The following is a 22,596-nucleotide window of genomic DNA, read 5'->3' as shown; positions in this document are numbered from 1 at the left end:
AGCCTTACCGTTTACAATTGCTACAAGCCCTGACACCCGATGACAAAGTCAAACGCTTTGAATTTTCAGCGCGGTTGCAACAACTCATGGAAGAGGATGCGTTCAGTGCGAAACTTGTTTTCAGTGATGAAGCAACATTTTTTCTTAATGGTGAAGTGAACAGACACAATGTGCGAATCTGGGCGGTAGAGAATCCTCACGCATTCGTGCAGAAAATTCGCAATTCACCAAAAGTTAACGTGTTTTGTGCAATCTCGCGGTTTAAAGTTTACGGCCCCTTTTTCTTCTGCGAAAAAAACGTTACAGGACACATGTATCTGGACATGCTGGGAAATTGGCTCATGCCACAACTGGAGACCGACAGTGTCGACTTCATCTTTCAACAGGATGGTGCTCCACCGCACTTCCATCATGATGTTCGGCATTTCTTAAACAGGAGATTGGAAAACCGATGTATCGGTCGTGGTGGAGATCATGATCAGCAATTCATGTCATGGCCTCCACGCTCTCCCGACTTAACCCCATGCGATTTCTTTCTGTGGGGTTATGTGAAAGATTCAGTGTTTAAACCTCCTCTACCAAGAAACGTGCCAGAACTGCGAGCTCGCATCAACGATGCTTTCGAACTCATTGATGGGGACATGCTGCGCCGAGTGTGGGAGGAATTTGATTATCGTCTTGATGTCTGCCGAATCACTAAAGGGGCACATATCGAACATTTGTGAATGCCTAAAAAAACTTTTTGAGTTTTTGTATGTGTGTGCAAAGCATTGTGAAAATATCTCAAATAATAAAGTTATTGTAGAGCTGTGAAATCGCTTCAATCATTTGTAATAACCCTGTATTTAGGAAAACTGACTTATGCATACAATAATAATATCTTATGTAAACATATTTTAACACCTTTCATTTGTATTGCATCACTGGCCGCTTAACACACACACACACACACACACACACACACACACACACACACACACATACACTCGAGCGTGCACGCGCCTATCATTACAATTCTAATGATACTTCTGCCTTACTATTGAAATATTCATCTTGCCATCCTTCGCCTGTCTGGAAAAGCTGATTCACCATCTTGCAACACTATAACTCACATATGGTTTTTTCAGTAGTTTCATTAAATAGTATTTAATTGTATGCTAACAACAATATTTTTTTCTGTAATTTTGAAATTTAACGTATGAGTGAAACAAAAGATATTTGTAATTTCGTGTATATCGTAAAAGTATTTTAACGAACTTCGTAATTTTATGTATATTATTATTTGACTGGATCACTCTCAATAGGGAAATATTAGACAAAGTTAGATTTTTTTTTTTTACTTGTTAGGAGCTGGGCGTTGCCTTGTCACGTCTAGGGTGGTCGACCTGTGCACTGCAGTACTACCCACAATACAAAATTGATTTGTGTAACTTTATCAAGACGAGAAGTTGGTCCACGCGAAGTCAAATGATATTCTGCGAGAGGCAGTCGAAGCTTTGACTTTCTGTACAGTTTAAATCCATAGTTACCGCTCCTCTCTGTGGTTTGGCAAAGTGATTCTGTTAGTTTCGCGTGTAAACTATTTCATTAGCACACATTTGCTCGTATAAGCTGGACAATAATTAGGCTGCCCTGATAACCAACTGCTTGCGGGACAGAGTTTGTCCAGTTTGACAGGCGATCGAATTTATAAATAACATTATTGATTTGTTGTGGGTTACTCAAAATTTTTGTCGTACTTTCAGTTGACTTTGTCGTGTGTGATTAGCACTATTTTATAGCGGACGTTCAAAATTTACGCAGGAAAGGAGGAGCAAGTTACTTGTAAAATTAATATTTTGTACACTTTCCCCACTAATCATATACTACCTCAGAAACGTTTACCTTAATTTTATGATCCGATTTTTCTTAGGCAACCAATCATTTGCATAGTTTATTATAGAGGGGCAGGTTACAACCTTTCTAGAGTGCCCTAGATCTTGTGTTCAAGAAAGCGGAAAAACCTTAGAAATGGTCATCAAAGGAGCAAGTTACTTGTAAAATTAATATTTTGTACACTTTTCCCACTAATCATATACTACCTCAGAAACGCTTACCTTAATTTTATGATCCGATTTTTCTTAGGCAATCAATCATTTGCATAGTTTATTATAGAGGAGCAGGTTACAACCTTTCTAGAGTGCCCTAGATCTTGTGTTCAAGAAAGCGGAAAAACCTTAGAAATGGTCATCAAAGATCCTGAATCTAGTGTTGTACGGCGAAGATCAATAACTTATGACATTTCACTGTAGAAATCCAGTTGTTTATTATGAAATAATGATAATTATTTGGGTGTAGAGTCACGGCACAGGGTGTAGGAACCTCACTTGGGTTGGTTTGTGGGTTTGTGTGCACCTGATGGATAACTACATGTTTTGTGTTTGCAGATCAAGAATGATCCAATCGGGAAACTGGCGTTGATAGACTAGCGACTTGTAATATACAAGTACTGGCAGTTCTTCGTTTTTTTAATGTGGCTGTTAATACACACCGATTAAACCATCATCGAATGACTATGTGAAATTCCGCTTTAAAAATCATTTTGTTTGTAATGGGAAACAACGGGAAGCTAAGATGGATATTTAAGGGCTTTTATTTGTTGTAATACCAGCTGTTCTTCGTGTTTTTAATGTCTCTGTTAAACAAACATCGACCTACACTAGTTTGGTAACTCTCTATCGAACGAACACGTAAATGTAAAATCTTATGGGACTTAACTGCTAAAGTCATCAGTCCATAAGCTTACACACTACTTAATCTAAATTATCCAAAGGACAAACACACTCACCCATGCCCGATGGAGGACTCGAACCTCCGCCGGGAGAACACGTAAAATTCCATTTTATAAATCATTTTGTTTGGAACGGGAAACGAACGACCCTGTCTGTTCACACTGGGCGTCGTGTAAAAGACGCGGTGAGCTATATTTGTTTGGCCTGACTCCGGCTGCACATTGCAAAAACAAAATTGCTAGTACGTACGGAAAAACTAGAGAAAATGCGCCTGACGTCTCTTGCGAGGGACAACAAGTATATTATTGCTCTCACAAAAATGGTTACTGTACAAGTCCAGGTATCGGTCAGTGTCAGAGTGATTCTACGTCACTAACACTTCAGTTCTGGAAATATTCCGAACGACTAATAGCGCAGTTATAAAAATTATTAGAGTCGCTCCCTGTGACGTGCTTGCTGCACATTGAATCCATTATCTGTATGCTGGACACATCGGCCAGCTGCTTCCGCTGGTGTGTGAGTGATTAGCATAGGCGTGACTCTGCCACATGGTTGGTGCTGCCGTGGTTTCTTCCGGAGTAACGAGGCAGACGTGACGATCATAGCCCAGCCCTGGTGATGGTGGCTGAAGCCAGGAAGAGGTGAAAATTACCCTAGCGATGGTTATATACAGGACTGAACCTCACATTTTTAATTTGTCTTAAACAAAGCGGTGTCTGTCACACTCCGATCATATCTCCAATAGTGCTGGTAGCAGCACGCTGGCAGGAGACTGTTTACTGTATAATTTTTAACGATGTCTCATCTCAAATAATGTTTTTTCCTCCGATTTCCCGCCTTTTTTTACGTTTCTACAGTTTCAGTGTCAAAGGCAGCCTAATAATGGTGTCAGTGTTCTCAAGTCACTAATAATGCAGGGATAAGTTCCTTACAGAGAAACGTACAGCTGGTACATAGCAGGAGGTTATTTGTTGCAGTGCGTTAATTGTTTGATGTGTGATATTGGTGTATTTGTTCAGTATACAGTGTGATAATCGTTAAAAGTTTAGTATTTGTGTCATTCGTTGACAATCTTGATAAGTGGGAGAAAATTGGTAAAAAATGTAACAATTCAAGAATGTAACAGTTTTTTTGCAATTTGCAAAAAGCAATGGGGAATATTTATATAATAGAATGAATACAAAAATTCCATTGTTTTTAACACACTACAATGCAGGGACAGTTCCCACGCTGTGTAATGTAGACTTGCTACATAGCAATGGTTTACTTGTTTCAGTACTGGACTATCGTAATTGTTAAACAATAAAGGTCTCATGTTTTCATTCGCCTTTGCTTTGCACTCTTGAGAAGTGGGTATGTGCCATATGTGACGTCTCCCGGCAAGACATTCATAAAATAGTTGTAATATATGCGATAAAAGAAACATTTGTCTGTATTAATATTATTATTATTATTTAATTTCCGCATGAACGGTTGTCGATTATGTAGACTCTGTAAGAAAGAAATAATCTTTTTTCATTTTTATCTTTTTGCAGTAATTATGGATCTATATTTTGGAAATAATGTCTGTCGTCTGTGAGTGTACAAATCGAAACAGACAATGATAATTAATTGTGTTGTACTGCACACATCTTACAAGCTACTTTCCAGGCAGGATAAAAAAGATGACAAAGATGCATATTAAGTTGCAGGTATATGAAATGCTGAATATCCTTTTTTCCAAAAGCTCTTTTCTCTGCCTCGTGATGACTGGGTGTTGTGTGATGTCCTTAGGTTAGTTAGGTTTAAGTAGTTCTAAGTTCTAGGGGACTGATGACCATAGATGTTAAGTCCCATAGTGCTCAGAGCCATCTGAACCATCTGAACCATTTACCACCAGAAGGGCGCGGGATTAGCCGAGCGGTCTAGGCGCTGTAGTCATCGACTGTGTGGCTGGTCCCGGCGGAGCTTCGAGTCCTCCATCGGGCATGGGTGTGTGTGTTTGTCCTTAGGATAGTTTAGGTTAAGTAGTGTGTAAGCTTAGGGACTGATGACCGTATCAGTTAAGTTCCATAAGATTTCACACACATTTGAACCACCGGAAGGACGTTCTTACTCATTTGTCTGAAGGTGGCCACAGTAGTTGTCGAAACCGGTCACCATAATAAATAAATTGTGATCAAGACTGTTTTTGATAGTAAATCCTGAGGTGCCTGATTACCAGTGCTAAATCAGGTATTCAACAGACGACAGGCGAGACTGATTCCAATGTGGTGTTCTGTCAAATAGGGCTTTCCCCTCTCCACGACTGCACTCCAAGCTTGACTTTTAGTACTACGCCTTGGATGCTCTCGCCTCACTTGAACGGACGCCATACTGCTGCCGGCAATTTGCCAATTACTTATACGGCGTAATTTACGACGGGTGCACCCAACATTTAACACGCCTGACACATCACGACACCTTTTTCTTGGAACGGTAGAGTGTACCAGCCTAGACCTGACCAGTGAGTGAGAGATGAACTCCAAGAATAAGCACTACGCCTCCCATCTTAATTTTCTTCGTTTTCTCCTTCATTCCTCTCCATTACTTCTGTTTTTTGTTGTGCCCCAGTGTTTTCGGGCCTTGTGCGATTAGGGAAGTCTCCCCCATCGAACACAGCTGGAAAAAAAGAAAGGGGGTACGTCTTTGACTGGTATTCAAAACGTCCTTGGTCCCAGATTCGAACTTCACCACTGCTTACACTACGAACAGAAACCAGTAGTAATGGCGGCCGAAGACCTCCAGCATAAGAAGTCAACCTCGTTATGCCAATGGACTTGTTAAAGAGGGCGGAGAAGCGGACAGAGTTTCTGGGCACCCTCTTGGAGTACCCCTAAAAGACAGAAGAATCAGATGCGAATAACGGTAAGAAGATGCAGAAGGCAATGGAAACCACTGTAATAAAGACACATAATGTGTATCCACAGGACATGTGGCCTCTTGAAAGGAGGTGCACAATTATGTGTGGCACGGTACACTTATATGTGGCACCCGAATATTGCAATGATACTAATGTAAAATGAAATGAAACTATTATATTCTAAACGATGTATATCTCTGATGGGCTCTATAAAGCAGATCGCTGACTTTGCTTGACCGTAGAATCAAAGATACTGGTTCTGGTCCGAGACTGTAGTGTTTGAGTAAGAGAGCGCTTGGCGCACAGCAGTGAGTGTGAATCAGTCTGTGCGAGAAAAAAGATGCAGTAGGCATTCTTTGTGGTGTGCACTGTAAAGCCACCAAGTGTTAAGTTATAACGTAGAAATTTTCTCAAAGCAATACCTTGTGTTATACCGCACGTAAAATAGGTAATTAAAAGTGATGAGTGATTTTATAATGGATTATACAGTGAAATGATGAAATGTAAAATTGTGACAAGAAAGGATTACTGGATTGATATTACAAACAGGCTTTATAATTACATGTATTATTGGAAATACAAATGAAGCAGAAGTCTTCTCGCAATTAAGTAATTTTTTATTACTTTCCTTTTGCTAGCTCGTTAGTGTAAATGAGTTGGCTGATGATTGGTAACAGTGAGTTCTATGCTGAGTAACCCCAAAATGTACGTAAACAGATTTGATACATAGGCTAAACAGATATTTCCCTATCGTAATGGATGTAAGATTTGCTAACACAGGTATGTGTAATTTGATGAGTTGTCTTTATGAATTTTAGCGATGTTAGAAAATATTTACTGTACAAATCTCATTGTTTGTGACTACAGCAAAGAAGGTTTTCATCTAGTTAAGAGAACTTAATTTTTCTGAGTAATTTAATTTCAATTCTCAGATGTTTTGAAAAGTCAATACTTAACTACGAATACAACTTCACTATTGAAAAAGTCAGTGTTAGTTTTTCACCCAAACCACTACCGCCTCCCTGTCCAGGTCATATGTTTTTTTTTTTAAAGACATTTAGTTTTTCTTAAATGTTTTCATTTATCGTCCAAGAGAATGTAGTGTATATTTCAAAGTATTACGGAAAGCATTGCACACCATTGAGCCTTAGCTACTATATTTTATTCCTCTTCAGGAGAGCACAGAATACAACGCGGTCCACCGTTGCTGCTTTAGAAAAATGGTTCAAATGGCTCTGAGCACTATGGGACTCAACTGCTGTGGTCATCAGTCCCCTAGAACTTAGAACTAATTAAACCTAACTAACCTAAGGACATCACACACACACCCATGCCCGAGGCAGGATTCGAACCTGCGACCGTAGCAGCAGCGCGGCTCCGGACTGGAGCACCTAGAACCGCACGGCCACCGCGGCCGGCTACTGCTTTAGAGGTAAGACAATTTTATTTATCGGTTTTGAACAGGGCCAGAGGATTCAGTATTTTGCAGTGACTATATTTGTTTATTGGTTCTGGGAGTTGCTTTGCCCAATCAGTTCGTATAAAGTTCTGCTAACAATAACACTAAGTAAGTACAGTATTTGCAGTTGCAACATGCTACATTATAACTCCAGTTTTTTTATGCATTCGCAGTTCAGGTATTCATGTAAGTATTTCAATAATTTTAAAGAACGTTGCACTCTGATCGAAAAAGTGTCATGATGATCCCTCCATTGGCAAAAGATTCTGGACTAGTCCCCATTCAGATCTTTGGGAGGAGATGGTCAAGGGAGAGGTGATCATGGGAAAATAATTGAGTAACCAAAGCAAGGGTAACGTTCTACGAGCCGGGGGGTATAGGGAAGAGAGAAAATCTGAAGAAGGAAATGCTAAGGCTCAGTCTAGACTTAGGAAGCCTCTGAGTGAAATGGAAAGAAACCAGGATTTCTAGTAAGACGCCCTGTAGTATAGTATCAACAGCAGCAGATAATGGTATAACGGGAGTAGGATTCATTATGAATAGGAAGATATGGCAGAGAGTGATTTACTGTGAATAGCTCAATGACAGGATAAATAATCAGCATTGGCGGCCGAAGACTTCCGGCATATGAAGTCACGCTCATTCTGCCAACGGCCTTGTCAAAGAGGCCTGAGGAGCGGATAGATGTTCAGGGCATTCTTGTCCTAGGGGTCGGAAACTGCTCCTAAAGGCAGAACAATCAGCAATGATCAAAGGGATGAGGATGCAGAAGGCAATGGAAACCACTGCATTAAAGACACGTAACGAGCATCCGCAGGACAAGTGGCATGTAATTGAAGAAGTGTCATGATTTCTCCATTGGAAAAAGATTCCGGAATAGTCCCCCATTCGGATCTCCAGGAGGGAACTGCCAAGAGGGAGGTTACCACGAGAACAAGATTGAATAACCAAAGAAAGGATAACGTTCTACGAGTAGGGGCGTGGAATGTCAGAAGCTTGAACGTGGTGAGGAAACTAGAAAATCTGAAAAAGGAAATGCGAAGGCTCAATCTAGATATAGTAGGGGTCAGTGTAGTGAAGTGGAAAGAAGACAAGGACTTCTGGTCAGATAATTATAGGGTAATACCAACAGCAGCAGAAAATAGTGTAACTGGAGTAGGATTCGTTATGAATTGGTAGGGCAGAGAGTGTGTCACTGTAAATAGTTTAGTGACAGGGTTCTTCTTACCATAATCGACAGCAAACCAACACCGACAACGTTAGTTCAGGTATAGATGCCGACGTCGCAAGCTGAAGATGAAGAGATAGAGAAAGTGCATGTGGATATTGAAAGGGTAATACAGAATGTAAACGGGAATGAAAATCTAATAGTCATGGGAGACTGGAATGCAGTTGTAGGGGAAGGAGTAGAAGAAAAGGTTACGGAGAATATGGGCTTGGGACAAGGAATGAGAGAGGAGAAAGACTAATTGAGTTCTGCAACAAGTTTCAGTTAGTAATAGCGAATACCCTGTTCAAGAATCACAAGAGGAGGAGGTATACTTGGAAAAGGCCGGGTGATACGGTAAGAATCCAGTCAGATAACATCATGGTCAAACAGAGATTCCGAAATCAGATACTGGATTGTAAGGGGTACACGAGCAGATAGACCCAGATCACAATATAGTAGTGATTAAGAGTAGGCTGAAGTTTAAAAATGTGAAGACGTTGAAAAAGAAATGATTGTCAGAAGGACAGAATCAGTTTTCTGGAAAGTCAAAACAACCTTCGGTGACATTAAAAGCAAGGGTGATACCATTAAGAGTGCAACGGGAATTGCACTGTTAAATGCAGAGCGGGGAACGGATAGGTAGAAGGAACACACTGAAAGCCTCTACGAGGGGGAAGATTTGTCTGATGTGATAAAAGAAGGAACAGCAGTCGCCGCTTTAGAAGAGATAGAGGATTCCAGTATTAGAACCAGAATTTAAAAGATCTTTGGAGAAGACCAAATAAGGCAGAATAGATAACATTCCATCAGAATTTCTAAAATCATTGGTGGAAGTGGTAACAAAATGACTATTCACGATGGTGTGTACAATGTATGAGTGGCGATATACCATCTGACTTTCGGAAAAGCATCATTAACACAATTCCGAAGACAGAAAGAGCTGACAAGTGCGAGAATTATCGCACAATCAGTTTAACAGTTCATGCATACAAGTTGCTTACGAGAATAATATACAGAAGAATGGAAAAGAAAATTGAGGATGCGCTAGATGACGATCAGTTTGGCTTTGGAGAAGGTAAAGGCACGGGAGAGGCAATTCTGATGTTGCGGTTAATAATGGAATCAAGATAAAAGAAAAGTCGAGACGCGTTCATAGGATTTGTCGACCTGGAAAAAGCGCTCAACAATGTAGAATTCTGAAAAAAGTAGGAGTAAGCTAAAGGGAGAGACGGGTCATATATAATATGTACAACTGCCAAGAGGGAATAATAAGAGTGGACGACCAAGAACGAAGTGCTCGTATTAAAAAGGATGTAAGACAAGGATGTAGCCTTTCGCCCCTACTATTCAATCTGTACATCGAGGAAGCAATGAAATAAAAGAAAGGTTCAGGAGTGGAAGTAAAAGTCATGGTGAAAGGGTATCAATGATATGATTCGCTGATGACGCTTCTATCCTGAGTGAAAGTGAAGAAGAATTACATGATCTGCTGAACGGATTGAGAGTAAATCTAAGAAAAACGATGGTAATGAGAAGTAGTAGAAATGAGAACAGCAAGAAACTTAACATCAGGGTTGATGGTCACTAAGTAGATGAAGACAAGGGATTCTGCTCTCTAGGCAGTAAAACAACCAATGACGGACGGAGCAAGGAGGATATCAAAAGCAGACTAGCAATGGGAAAAAGGGGATTCCTGGCCAAGAGAAGTCTACTAACATTAAATATAGGCGTTAATTTGAGGAAGATATTTCTGAGACTTTCTGGAGTACTTTCTGGGGTACAGCATTGTGTGGTAGTGAAACATGGACTATGGGAAAAGCCGAACAGAAAAGAATCGAAGCATTTGAGATGTGGTGCTACAGAACGAATGTTGAAAATTAGGTGGTTGATAAGGTAAGGCATGAGGAGGTTCTGAGCAGAATCGGAGAGGAAATGAATATGTGTAAGACCTTGATAAGGAAAAGGGACGGGATGATAGGACATATGTTAAGACATGAGGGAACGACTTCCACGGTACCAGATCGAGCTATAGAGGGCAAAATCTGTAGAGGCAGACAGGGATTGGAATCCATCCAGCAAATAATTCAGGACGTATATTGAGACGACGTAGGCTGAGACGAAGAGGCTACCACATAAGAGGAATTCGTGGCGTGCCCCATGAAACCAGTCAGAAGACTGATAACAAGAAAAAGGATTGTTCTCATCAGAATCGATAGCAAACCAACTCGAACACAACAATAGTTCCGTTATACATGACGACTCCACAAGCACAGGATGAAGGGACAGTCTAATGCGGTTTTAAGGGAGGTATTAGAAGAAAGGGTTAGGGAGAATATGGGCTTAGTAGTAGGAATGGGAGAGGAGAAAGAGTAATTGAATTCGCCGGAGGGGGTGGCCGAGCGGTTCTAGGCGCTACAGTCTGGAACCGCGGGACCGCTACGGTCGCAGGTTCGAATCCTGCCTCGGGCATGGATGTGTGTGATGTCATTAGGTTAGTTAGGTTTAAGTATTTCTGAGTTCTAGTGGACTGTTGACCTCAGAAGTTAAGTCCCATAGTGCTCAGAGCTATTTGAAACAATTGATTGAATTCTACAATAAACATCAGTTAGTAACAGCTAATACTTTGTTCAGAATCACATGAGGAGGAGGCATACTTGGAAAAGGCCTGGAGATAAGGAAAGATTTCAGTTAGGTTACGTCATGGTTAGGCAGAGCTTCCGAAATAAGATACGGGATTATAAGGCTTATCTAGAAGCAGGTATAGACTCAGATCACAATTTAGTAATGATGAGTGACCAGACGTTTAAGAGACTAGTCAAGAAAGTGGGATACGCATTTGCTGAGGAATGAAGAGACACGTTTGAATTTCTCGCAGGCTGCAAATAAAGCGATAATGAATAGCTCAGTCTGAACTTCAGGTATAGAGGAATGGACATCTCTAAAAAGGGCAGTTCGAAAGAAAACCGTGGGTACAAGGAAGGTAACTGCAAAGAAATCGTGGATAACAGAAGAAACATTTCACTTGATCGAAAAAAGAAGGAAGCACAAAAATGTTCAAAGAATTTCAGGAATACAGAAATGCAAGTCACTTAGGAATGAAACAAAAAGGAATTGCAGGAAAGTTAAGGCACAATAGGTACACAAAGAAAGTGAAGAAATCTAAAAAGAAATTATTGTTGGAAGGACTCACTCTGCATACAGAAAAGTCAAAACATCTCTCGGTGAAATTAAAAGCAAGGACGGTAATGTTAAGATTGCAATGAGAGATCCACTGTTAAATGCAGAGGTGAGAGCTTGTAGCTGGAAAGAGTACATTGAGAGCCTCTATGAGGGGGAGGCCTTGTCTGATGACATGATAGAAACGGAGTCCATAGGAAAGAGATAGGGGATCTAGTATTAGAATCAGAATTAAGGAGAGATTTAAAAGACTTAAAATCAAATAGGGCAAAAAGGATAGATAACATTTCATCGGAATATCTAAAATCATGGGTTGGTGGATGGAACGTATGAGACTGGCAATATACCATCAGACTTTCTGGGAAACATCACCCACATTTCCGAAGATAGCGAGAGCTGATATGTGCGAGAATAATCGTATAATCAACTTTACAGCTCATGCATCCGAGATGCTGTCAAGAATAATATACAATAGAATGGAAAAGAAAAGTGAGGATCTGATAGGTGACGAGCTGTTTCGCCATGAAAAGATAAAGGCAACAGAGTGGAAGTTCGACGGTTCGTTGCGTTTGTGGTGAGCTCGAGAAATTATTTTGTTACATCATATACCATGAAAATTAACAATCAGATCGCCCCACGTTGGGCGCCAAAAATGTTGTGAACTCAAGAAATTAAATGAAATAAAACACAAATGTTTCGTAACTAAGGGGTTCATTATGAATGTAATAGATAGCTTATGTGATCAAAACATGAAAGAAATGCATTTATTTTCTTGCTGTTTACACGAACCAAAACAAAATTACAGATCTCAGGGCCGATTTGACTGGGCGTGGACACGACTCAGTTCTTAAGGGGAAGGAGGAGGGAACGAATAGGCTCACCATTCTTCATTATCGTTCGTCTTGTACTGCTGTCGGCGGCAGGCGCTGCGTCAGTGCGGCTTGTCACCTCGGAGCCCCCATCAGCAAGCGCGGCTTTGCGGCGGGGCCCAGGTACGATCTCTGCGTTGTCTGCCCGTTGTCAATTGTGTGGCCGAGGCTGTGATATCACAGGGCCGGAAGGCGGATGTTGGCTATGGGTGGAAGAGCACCCATGTCCTCTCGCTTCCGTGGTGTCTCCACGACTCCCCTTTCTCGCTTCTCATCCATCTTCCTGCTCAACCCCACTTCAAAATGTTCTTCCTTTCAGTGTAGTCATTGGCGGACGAAATTTTCAGTGCAGCCCAATGACAGATCGCCGTTTAATCGCCACGCCTTGCTGTGCGGGGTGGAAATTTTCTATCTGGATTGGGATAGCGTGTGCCTCATGAATTGGCATCTTTCCCACGATTTCACATTCCTAATGTTTTCCGGCATTCCGAGGCTGTTGGGAGAGCAGCTACACAACACTTCTTCACAACCGCTCTCTCTGTGTGAGCTCTGGATAGAATCATGTTTGGGGTCCGTCTCAATATCTGCCAGCGCGAATGTCCCCACTGTCGAGGAAAACGTCTTAAGAATGTTGACTTCTTTCAAACGCCTCCCTGCGCCAGTTCCCGCGCCTTTTGCACGCTCCTTCCTATGCCCATAGGGTTCTGGAATTGTTGGCATATCCCTGCTCTCTAAGGCAGGTAAAATGACTGACGCGGGGCCAGAAGAACTCAGATACTTTCGCGCGTACATTCTTGGCGTCCTGTCCTACTGGCTGCAGATGTCCATCAGCTCTCGGCACGCTTCTCGTTGTCAGACAGGCCTACGCATCGTGTCCCTCCTTGAGCGAGGCGAGGACATCGCCCCGGCTTCACGTTGTGTGCCTGCAGAATGACTGCAGTGTCTCTCTTCTTGGGGGCTCACCGCGGGGTGTCTGGCTTCTTCCCCCTCCTCGGCCGCTCGCGGCGACTTGGCGAAAGTGGCTGAGGTCGGACGTATTACACGTTTGATAATGGAAGCAAGACACGTTCATTGGATCTGAATAAAGCCTTCGACTATGTAAAATGGTGAAAGATGTCGAAATTCTGAGATAAATAAGGGTAATCTGTAGGAGAAGACGGACAAGGTACAATATATACAAGAACCGAAGGAGAACATTAAGACAGGAAGACCAAGAACAAAAAAAAAAATGGCTCTGAGCACTATGGGACTTAACTTCTGAGGTCATCAGTCCCCTAGAACTTAGAACTACTTAAACCTAACTAACCTAAGGATATTACACACATCCATGCCCAAGGCAGGAGTCGAACCTGCGACCGTAGTGGTCGCGCGGTTCCAGACTGTAGCGCCTAGAACCAAGAACAAAATGCTCGAATTAAAAAGGGTGTAATGGAGGGGTGTAGCCTATATATCAAAAAAGCAATGAGGGAAATAAAAGAAAGGTTCAAGACTGCGATTAAAATTAAGGGTATGGGATATCAACAATAAGATTCGCTGATGACATTGATATTCTCAGTGACAGTGAATAATATTTACAGGATGTGTTGAATGAAATGAACAGTCTAATGAATACAGAATATGGATAGAGACTAAACAAAAGATAGAGGGAAGTAATGAAAAATAGCAGAAAGGAGAACAGCTAGAATCGTAAGTTGAGAATTGAGGTTTACGAAGTAGACGAAGTTAAGGAATTCTTCTACCTAAGCAGCAATACATCACATGACGGACAGAGCAAGGAAGGATAAGAAGCAGACTAGCACTAGCAGAAAGGGCATTTTTTGACAAGAGGAGGCTACCAGTATCAACCAGAGATCTTAATTTAAAGAAGGCACTTCTGATAATGTTCGTTTGGAGCACAAGATTGTACGGTAGTGAGAGATGGAGTGTGAGAATACTGGTTCAGAATCGAGGCCTAACCTGCCTAATAGAAGTGGTGTTAGAAAATAATGTTGAAATTTAGGTGGGCCTGATAAGGTAAGGAATGTGCACGTTCTGCGCAGAGTCGGCAAGGAAAGAAACATATGGAAAACACTGACAACAAGAAGTGGCAGGATAGTAGGACGTCTACTAAGACAACAGGGAATAACTTCAGTAGTATTATGGGGAAAAACTGTAGAGGAGAAGAGAGATTGGAACCCATCCATCAAATAATTGAGGACACAGGTTCAGGTTGCAACTGCTGCTCTGAGAGGAAAACGTTAGCACATGAGAGAAAATTCGTGGCCTGCCTCATCAAACTAGTTAAAAGACTGATGACCCAACAAAAACGAAAGAAAAATACACTACCGGACATTAATCTGCTACACCAAGAAGAAATGCAGATGATAAATGGGTATTCATTGGACAAATATGTTATACTAGAATTGACATGTGATTACATTTTCACGCAATTTGGGTGCGTACATCCTGAGAAATCAGTACCCAGAACAACCACCTCTGGCCGTAATAACGGCCTTGATACTCCTGGACATTGAGTCAAACAGAGCTTGGATGGCGTGTACAGGTACAGCTGCCCATGCAGATTCAACACTATTCCACAGTTCATCAAGAGTAGTTACTGGCGTATCGTGACGAGCCAGTTGCTCGGCCACCATTGACCAGACGTTTTCATTTGGTGAGAGATCTGGAGTATGTGCTGGCCAGGGTAGCAGTCGAACATTTTCTGTATCCAGAAAGGCCCGTACAGGACCTACAACATCCGGTCGTGCATTATCCTGCTGAAATGTAGGGTTTCGCAGGGATCGCATGAAGGGTAGAGCCGCAGGTTGTAACACATCTGAAATGTAACGTCCACTGTTCATCGTGCCGTCAGTGCGAACAAGGGGTGACCAAGACGTGTAACCAACGGCACCCCATACCATCATGCCGGGTGATACGCCAGTATGGCGATGACGAATACACGCTTCCAACGTGCGTCCACCGCCATGTCGCCAAACACGGATGCGACCTTCAAGATGCTGTAAACAGAACCTGGATTCATCCGAAAAAATGACGTTTTGCCATTCGCTGCACCCAGGTTCGTCGTTGAGTACACCATCGCAGGCGATCCTGTTTGTGATGCAGCGTCAAGGGTAACCGCAGCCATAGTCACCGAGCTGATAGTCCATACTGCTGCAAACATCGTCGAACTGTACGTGCAGATGGTTGTCTTGCAAACGACCCCATCTGTTGACTCAGGGATCGAGACGTGGCTGCACGAGCCGTAACAGCCATGCGGGTAAGATGCCTGTCATCTCGACTGCTACTGATACGAGGCCGTTGGGAACCAGGACGGGTTCCGTATTACCTTCCTAAACCCACCGATTCCATATTCTGCTAACAGTCATTGGATCTCGATGAACGCGAACAGCAATGTCGCGATACGATAAACTGCAATCGCTATAGGCTACAATTCGACGTTTATCAAAGTCGGAAACGTGATGGTACGCATTTCTCCTCCTTACACGAGGAATCACAACAACGTTTCACGAGACAACGCCGGTCAACTGCTGTTTGTGTATGAGAAATCGGTTGGAAACTTTCCTCATGTCAGCACGTTGTAGGGGTCGCCACCGGCGCCAACCTTGTGTGAATGCTCGGAAAAGCTAATCATTTGCATATCACAGCATCTTCTTCCTGTCGGTTAAATTTCGCGTTTGTAGCACGTCATCTTCGTGGTGTAGCAATTTTAATGGCCAGTAGTGTACATTGTGGTCCAAAACTGCATGCAGCACAAGTTCTGTAACGAGTGAACCGTCCCAGCGCCAGTCTGTCAAGAATCCTGCATGGAGTGGCATGTATAAGTGATAATCGACCCGATGCATGTTCTATTGCGTCTGCACTTCTCTTTAGTTCACAGGAGTTGTGAAGTGATTGCTATACGAATTCTCACGTGGTCACGTGGTTGCGCAGTATTTATTATTATAGCAGTAGTAGTTACATCTAACCCTGATACACCACCATTTTGTTACACGCATTTCTGAATTATAGAAAGTATACAATGGATAAGTTTTGTAATTAGACTTCGTTTTGTTAAACGTTATCCACCATTCTTAATGTATCTGTGTTTATTCTGCCTCTATATTTTTGACAGTTACCTGTCGTCTGTGTGTGTGTGTGTGTGTGTGTGTGTGTGTGTGTGTGTGTGTGTGTGTGGTGCATATGGTGCTGTTATAAAAAATCTCGCGTGGGTGAATTTCGTATGTAGTTTTAGCTGTGTATCTTTTGGGCATATACCAACAACCACCTGATACTACTCTTGAGATCTCTGTGTACCAGACAAATAGTCATAATCCCACGAGCATTTCTTAGATATGTAGAAACCCCAGTTTCCTGTATGAGAACGATGACCTAGAAATTAAGCTACATGTACATGTGAAAAGGGAATAGATAAATGACTGTGCTCATTCCATTTGACATACGTTAGGATCTTATCAGTTTCTTCTCCGTCTAGTTGTCTTGATCTCAGAGGTATTGATGAACCTTTACAAACTCGTTCTTGCACTACCGCATCTCAGCATGATGGGTTAATCAAACCTTGCATGCTGGAGGCTCTAACCTACCTTTCGTCTCCTTTGTAAATACGTCGTGGGCTTCCATCGGTAGACATAGCCTGTATTACAGTCCCTTGATAGGTGTCCGTATACTGACATGTACTATGTGGACACTATAGAGCACTGTAAGCAACTAAGAGGGGAACAAGTACATACATGCGCACTCCCCCACTGGCAAGAGGTATACGCTACCCCTAGCCGAAAACCGATATCAAAGAAAGCCATATTGACCAATCCACTCTGGAGTAGCACATGGGAAAAATGAAGAACACATGTATCAAGCTCTGTCCCTCTCCCTATGCTTGAAGCAGCTCTGCATTGTGCTGACATCTCGTGAGATATGTACAAAATAATGCTCGCCTGCAGATGAGATATTAAGCAATGCATAAAACCGCTAATTTAAATGCTACAAGTTACCATCCACTTCACATTTAATAGCAAAACATGCTCTTAATGGGAAGTTAGAAATTTGGTACCTTGCTGCCAGTGCTGGCCTAAGAATGCAAGGAAAACTTCTATTATTACAGATGAAAAATATGTCTCCATTGTGTGTAGTATGAAACGAGGTGAGATGGATGTCGTATGACCTTTAGTTGTAATTTCTGACCTCGTGTGTTAACTACTATGGATAGTACTGTGTTTAAATAAAGCGTAGGCAAAATACCTATCCTCTTCATGTTGAAACGCACTTTAACTAAACATACGATTCGTAGAGAGATGTAGCGATGTAGCCAGCACTGCACACTACTTCTTGTGAAGGATCCACCGCCTCATAGCTCCCCCAGGCTGATAGTGCAATGGCCCGCAACCACTAGCTTTTCCTGCATATCTGTGCACCAGTGTCATATTTGAACTGAGCCTCAGTGTTAATGACAAATTGTAAAATTGCGTTCTTAGCACACCCCCTGAGAAATACGGGCCCCGCAATGAACTCGTGACGTCACACTAGTCGCCTTGTCCGCCAAACATCGCCAACACTCAGCTCCGTGCAGGGCCCATACGATTTCAGTATGTCAGTGAGAAGGTATCCGCTCCGCGTTCTAACTGTGATGTGTGCTCTCGAAAGCTTGCATATATGTAAAGGTGTAGTTAAGAATCATTTAACTTGTCTAAGATACCATAAGTTGAAAATAGCGCTACAGTTGTAAGGTTCTTTCATTTAGGACGCGACTGGTTTCGGGTTCTTATACGACCATCTTCAGGTGTCGCGCTCGCTAGTAGCACATTGCGTCTTGTCCACCGCGGTTCTCGGAGTCACAGCACCAAGTTACGACACCTGAAGATGGTCGTATAAGAGCCCACAACCGGTCGTGTCCTAAATAAAAGAACATTACAGCTGTAACGGTATTTTCAACCTCTGGTAAAACGCTCAGTTGCGGATGTTCCTCCTCCAGGAATGTTTGCTGTCTAAGATAGTTAAACGCTGCCCAGCGGAGATGGGCGTTGGCAGTCCCAAGGCCTGTAGAATCTCATGGTGTGACGCAAGCAGTAGGGCCCAGATATCTAGTTGGCCCCGAATTTTAGTAGCATTCTTCTGAACAAGAACACGTAATATTCAACGTCTCTGGGCCATACAGAATATGCTTATGTAAAGATTTTTAATTACGACTAGCTGTAACAAAATTTGTTTTTAAAATAATTGAAAAGCCACGATCGCTTCAATCGTTTATTAGAAGACCGGTTTCAGCACTATGAAGGTGCCATCATCATATCTGTGAAGGTATAACATAACAGGTTTGAGGGAGGGAAGATGCTTGTTTTCCAGAGTCTGTAAGATGACGGATGCAAAACTGGGTGCGCTCGAAATATAAGATGGAACTGGCGCCTGTGTGGTCCTGTTGTTGCAAATGCGCGTCAGCGCTCGTAGCGCCAGTACCACTGTGGAGGACTGTAGCGTGCGTTGCCTCTCACAGACGGGGAATTCAGTGTGGCTGAACCTGGCACATGCAGGTATTTATCATTAAATACCGCTACACACGTTTTGTTGTGTATTACGAACGGTCCTAGATGTTTGTATAAATAGACCACGCAATGTGCAGCTGTTTAAAACAACATAAGTCACAGCGCAGCCGCAAAAGCAATGTAACTGTAGTAACTCCAGAGAGCTGCAAAAGTCCTGTTAATTAAATAGGGTTGTAAACACACCCCTTAAAAGGAGAGATGTGTACAAAACGTGTGAAATGTTTAAAACATATCACACAAGCTGGCTTAACATTGCTACACTTAGCGCAGCGCCAGCGACGGCTTGTGTGACCTACAGCGTCTTTTCTAATGAAGTTCTGCTACAGACATTTCCGGAGGTTGCCAAAACCGTTCCTAAAAGCTGAAATGAATAAGTCATGTTTTTTTAGTACCGCCTTCAAATAAGCTATGTAACATTATTCTTTTTTTTCATTTCCTCTCCTTTCTGCCCTGGGTTCTGTCTACTGTGGCATCATAGTATGGGACAAAAATTCTTTAGGAAGGACTTATGCCACAATTTACGTGTCTTGGACAGCCATGTATGATTGTGACGTCACTGAGGCAGCCAGCGTGACTTTGAGGGAACAAACAGAGTAACTGCTCTTGAACAGTGTCGACTGGAGAGGGAGGGCGATGAGGGGAGGCATAAGAGTAATAAATTATCCCAGTGATAAGTATAGCCTATAAATAAATTATCCTAATAGTCCAATAAATCATCCTGTTTAAGCTAGTGCTAAAGATAATAGTGACAATAGAGTAATAAATTATCCTATTTGGGTCATAAATTACAGCAATAATGATAATGGTTATAAATAAACACTCTTATCTTTCCACCAGCCAACACGATAAATGTCCAAGTGACTCAAATGTGGAGATGGAATGGAGGGAAAGAGCGGAGTGATGTCATAAATTATCATAATACAATAATAATTTATAATTACAAAGATAAGCGTTAGAAATTATTCTAAATGGGTGATAAGTTGTATTAATAACCATAAACTACATTACATAAACCCTGATATGGTACAAAATCCATGCAGCCACCACATTTACACAAGGCTGATGGCGTAGAGGTGCAAAGAAAGGGTAGAGGGAATAATAAATCATTGAGGGTGACAGGACCCTCATGACACGTAGTTAGGGTAAGAACTGTGATCTTAGCCACTTACCCAGCACAGTACCAGGATGTAATACAGCTAGAATGTTTCTGTATCTCAATTCATTTCCAAGTATACCTCCTGCTTTTGTAATTTTAACTCAGTTTTCACCATTCTTAGCTGAAAGATATTACAAAATTCAATTATTTTTCCTGAACTCTCATTCCTACTACCAAACCCAAATTCTCTCATAACTCTGTCTTTTGTTCCTTCCCCTACTACCACGTTCCAATCCACCATGACTACAAATCTCCCTTTACACACTCAACTACCCATTTAACATCCTGATAGATCTTCTCTACATTCATCTTCTGCTTGTGTTGTTGGAATGTATACCTATATTATTGTACTTGGCGTCGGTTTTTTGTGGTTTCTGACGAGAACAACATTACCACTGAACTGCTCACAGAAAAGTACTCTCTGTCCCTACCTTCCAATTTATAACGAAACCTATTCCCATTTTACCATTTTCGCTCTTCTTGATAAGAAACCATACTGATCTTGCGAGAAATCATTCTCTTCTTTCCAGTTCACTTTAATGATCCCAGTATATCTATATTTAGCCTTTTCATTTCAATATCCATATTTTATAGCTTCTGACAGTCCATGCTTTGACTCGTACTATGTTATCCTTTAATACGTTGTTAAATCATTTTCCCTTGGTTACCTCTCCTTCGCAGTTTCCTCCCAGAGATCAGAATGGCGAACTCATCAGGAATCTTTCCCAATGGAGAGATCATCATTACATTTTTTTTTCAATTACAGGCCACATGTCCAGTGTATAAACATTATGTCTTATTAATAAAGTGGTTTCCACTACCTTCGTCGAGTCTTCTGCCTTTTAGAGACAGTTTGGTACTCCAGGGCAAAAGGTTGCCTAGAAGTTCTGCCCGCCTTCTGCACTGGATGATTCGCTATACCGGAAGTCTTTGGAAACCATTTCTGACGATTGTTCAGAATTTGATCAATGACTATGATCCAGCCCGGTTCCCAGGACTTTTTTAAGCTAGTCATATACCCTACCTGTCGACCACTGAGATCCGTGTAGGTGTTGAAACCAATGGCGTCGTACGATCGGAGTTTGAAAAAAAGTGGACTCTGACATTTAGTTTCGGTACAGGTTGGTATCCGTCTATGAGAGATTATGTTGCAATACACATGTCGCGATTCGGTCCGTTTGTGTACTGGGCACCGTTTACCCTATGACTGGAGGAACTCATGGTATGAAATGATGTCACTGAGATGCCTTCCATCATCAGTCACCACCGAAGCTACTTTTGCACCATAGTGCATCCGTGCATCTACCAGGAGAACATATCCATCGCTCTATGATTGTATTTGAGAAACACTGCGCAGAGATAATGGTGTCAGTCGTGGCCCCACAGCTGCCGATCTCGACTGCACGTATCACATTTAGCGCGGTGCTGGGCGAGGTGTATGCTCCTTGGGCCAGACTCCTACCAACCTCCGTGCTCTGTAGGCAATATTAGAGAGGACGTGATTGAGGATGACTGCGTCTCATGCTGCCCCTGTCACAACATGCCGCTTCCGTTATCCATGTGGTGAAAGTGCTTAAATCTTGTACATAGTTGCCATTAATTCAATCACTCAATTCGTCAATTGGTTTCAAGTCAAGAGGTATGTCTTGGAATGAGAGTCACAAGACAGAGTCAAGCAAAGTTCCTATGATTTTTAAATTTCCATCGCTCTCTTTTTTACTCACTGTTGCGTAATTAATGCGCAAACAGGTTCGAAAAGTACCCAGTGAACGACAAATGAGTGACTCATTTTGAAACAAGTAACATATGGCATACGAAACGTATTTCATACTGCTATAATTGCGGACTACTCACTACATTAGTCATTTCATTCCGTTACTACTTGAATTAACATGAAACTGTATGGTTTTACTGCTGTAAGCCAAATTTACACTTTAAAAAGCCCGAGGAATCACTTATCTCTCCACAGGTACCACAGCTACCTGAAATGACGCCCTGATAATGGCAAGATAGTTGTAGCCGATCAACAGTGTCATCAGACTAGACCGAGACCGATAAGCACGTCTACAAAATACTGGTTTTGTTTCATCACCGAGTTCCTTACAAACTAGTTTTAAACAACATGGTCCACTTAACAATTGCAAAGCTACGTCATAGAACACTACCTACAACAAATACAGAAGGAATATTAATTGTAAAAAACAGTTATACAAATGATATAGCAGGAACAGCAACTGACCGAAATGGCTTTACAACTGATTTATTTCTCGCCCCAAGATATGTCCGCTTAGTAAGAACCTTAGGACGGCGTCTCTTAGCCTGTGAGTGAAAAGCCATGATACGAGGTTGGACATCAAACGGTGGTGAGATATCCCAAGAAACTCGACTTTCTCTTCTGCGCCAAACTCTTTATTTTAAAGTAGCGCTTGCAACCTACGTCCTCAACTATTTCCTGGATTTATTTCAATCTCTGTTGTCCCTACTGCTTTACCTTCTACAGCTCCCTCTAGTACCATGGGAATTATTCCTTAATGTCTTAA

This window comes from Schistocerca americana, chromosome 4 (genome assembly GCF_021461395.2).
Source record: "Schistocerca americana isolate TAMUIC-IGC-003095 chromosome 4, iqSchAmer2.1, whole genome shotgun sequence".
In the NCBI taxonomy this organism is placed as follows: Eukaryota; Metazoa; Arthropoda; class Insecta; order Orthoptera; family Acrididae; genus Schistocerca; species Schistocerca americana.
The sequence above is the reverse complement of the archived record's forward strand: the minus strand, read 5'-3'. Positions refer to the sequence as shown.